General features: G+C 35.2%; 1 pseudogene; it reads left to right on the forward strand.

The window, feature by feature from the left end:
• The first annotated feature begins 241 nt into the window (after positions 1 to 241).
• On the forward strand, positions 242 to 2,793 carry LOC123201377 (annotated as a pseudogene).
• Positions 2,794 to 3,068: the final 275 nt, after the last annotated feature.

Consider the following 3,068-nt stretch of genomic DNA (forward strand, 5'->3'; position numbering starts at 1 on the left):
GACCTTCATCGTCCTTCCAACTCCAGAGCCCAAAACTCACGTCACTGTAAGTCTCCCTCAAGATCTTTCTTGCGCTTAAAACTTATTACTTTGATCTATTTTTTTGATGGGTTTTGTTAGTGTTTATGCTTTTTCAATTGCCAGGTTAGCCTTTTTTGATCTTATTTTGTTTTGTCTCTTTCATCGCTCAGTTCATGTAAAAACTTAGTACAACTAGTTAATCTTGCCTTAGATTAGAAACTGTATTCTTTATTAAGAATCAAAATTTTAAAACTTTCACCACCCCACTTGGGATCTCTGTCAAAGATTTAGCTATAGTTAATATTTCTTCATCATTCAACAAACAAACCCATTTATATTTTTCTGTAATGGTTATTTGTTAATTCTTTTTCCAATTGAATAGATTCCTGTCTTGTGGCTTTGATCTGACTTAGCTTATTATCCAATTACTTCGTAGTTCTGAGCTATTCTTGCAGCAATCAATTTAGGCTCTTTTTTTTTTTTTTTTTCTGCATTGGATCAATTTAGAGCTGGTTTGTTTGCTGCGATTAGCACAAATTATGATAACGAGATCAGCTTTGAGACTCTGTGAAATTCAGATTAATGAAGTGTTGATAAATTGTTTATTTCAAGTACCTTCCTTTTTGCATTGTATGTTAATTTGGAACAAGTTGTCTTCTGACTCTGATAATGTACAACACAGGAGAAAAAAGAATAGGAACAAAAGAAGGGTAGCTTTTTAGGCTATCAACATGAAGGCACTTATTCTTGTTGGAGGATTTGGAACACGATTAAGGCCTTTGACCCTCAGTGTACCAAAGCCTCTGGTTGATTTTGCAAACAAGCCCATGATACTGCATCAGGTATAACTTTACAAGTTTTTCTTGGTTTGTTCTGGTGGAAATGTGTACAGATTTTCTTTCTCATTGAGTCTCATTTCTGCATGTTATCATGTTCGCACAAGTTGCGTTGTCATTTATTTCATTAGTTTTTTACATTAGCTTCCATCTGTTCTCAGACAACTCAGTCTAAATTTGCCTCAGCGCTTGACTTTTAGATGTTTCTTATGGATCTATCGTAATTGTATTTTATGTTAATGTTTAAGTTAAAATTTGATTTTTCTTTATGGAAGTGTGAGTATGTACTTTAAATAGGGAACCATGGTATAATTTTAGTGTTGAATGATGCTATTGAGATCATTTTTGTGTTTGTGTAGATATATTAACCACAAGCATTATGAATGTGTTGTTTCTTTACTAGATTGAGGCACTGAGAGCTGTAGGAGTGACTGAAGTGGTTTTAGCCATCAATTATCAACCAGAGGTAACATAGAAAGAATATGCCCTCTCCAAATCTTATTGATGATGATGGTTCATCCTTGCAACTGGATTTTCTCATTCCTTTAGCTTTATTACTCCTATTCTACTTTCAGGTTATGCTGAATTTCTTGAAAGAATTTGAGGAGAAACTTGAAATTAAGATAACCTGCTCACAAGAGACAGAGCCACAGCAGGTCCTCTGGCTTTGGCAAGGGATAAATTGATTGATGACTCTGGTGAGCCTTTCTTTGTCCTCAACAGTGATGTTATAAGTGAGTACCCGCTAAAAGAAATGATTGAATTTCACAGAGGTCATGGAGGGGAAGCTTCCATTATGGTAACCAAGGTAAACTAAAACCGGTAACCTTTCTCTTTGTCACTTAGTAAACCATTTACCATTATACTAAAAGAAATTTGTTCTTGTTTTAAGGTGGACGAACCATCAAAATATGGTGTGGTGGTTATGGAAGAAACTACCGGGAAAGTTGAAAAATTTGTTGAGAAACCAAAAATATTTGTGGGTAACAAAATTAATGCTGGCATCTACTTGTTGAACCCATCTGTTCTTGACTGGATTGAACTGAAGCCTACCTCTATTGAGAAAGAGGTATTCCCTAAGATTGCAGCAGAGCATAAGCTTTATGCTATGGTGCTACCTGGTTTCTGGATGGACATTGGACAACCAAAGGATTACATAACAGGCCTGAGATTGTACCTAGATTTCTTGCATAAGAAATCCTCATCAAAATTAGCAACTGGATCACACATTATTGGAAATGTTTTGGTGCATGAGAGTGCTCTGATTGGAGATGGATGTCTCATAGGACCGGATGTAGCTATTGGTCCAGGATGTGTGATTGAATCTGGGGTTAGGCTATCACGCTGCACTGTAATGCGTGGAGTTCGAATCAAGAAACATGCTTGCATATCTAGTAGCATCATTGGGTGGCATTCCACCATTGGAAGGTGGGCTCGAGTGGAAAATATGACAATCTTGGGAGAAGATGTTCATGTTGCTGATGAAGTATACAGCAATGGGGGTGTTGTCTTACCTCACAAGGAGATAAAATCTAGCATTTTGAAGCCTGAGATTGTCATGTAACAACAATTGTGAAACTATATGGTACTAACATCTGCTCAATATGTTGGTCTCTTTATAGTTTCTTGATTTTATTTCACCCCCATGTACCTTTATATAGAACTTTTACCACTTTAACCAGTTAAGAAGTTAGTTACCAGTGAGCTACCTTCTTGTATTGAATTGAGTTACAAAATTGTGGTCTTGATTAAGGGCTGCCTGACGATTTTCCCCTGCTGGTTTTATTGTTTTCATTTTTAAACAGTCTGTTGAGCACTAGCTCTAAGATTCATGTATATTTGATCACCTTTCATCTCCCGTTGGTTTTATTTTTTAATTAAACTATGTGTACATACTTTTAAGTACATAATAGAATATGCAGATGATTTGTTATCATGTGATTAAGTGATTTTGAATTGAGGATAAAGAAACACGTAACATTGTCTTGTTACCCAATTTATAATCATATGATAACATATCATTTTATTATCCATTCTGATGTTCAAAACTAGATGCTCAATTTGGTCCATTATAACCTAATTCATAATCACATAATGACACATCATTTAGATACTCAATTTAGTACTTAAAACTAGGTGCTATCTATATCTATGCATCTTTGTTAGCATTTTATCAGCACTTTTTCTAAGTTCTCGTCACAATGATATTAT

This window comes from Mangifera indica, chromosome 18, assembly GCF_011075055.1.
Source record: "Mangifera indica cultivar Alphonso chromosome 18, CATAS_Mindica_2.1, whole genome shotgun sequence".
NCBI lineage: Eukaryota > Viridiplantae > Streptophyta > Magnoliopsida > Sapindales > Anacardiaceae > Mangifera > Mangifera indica.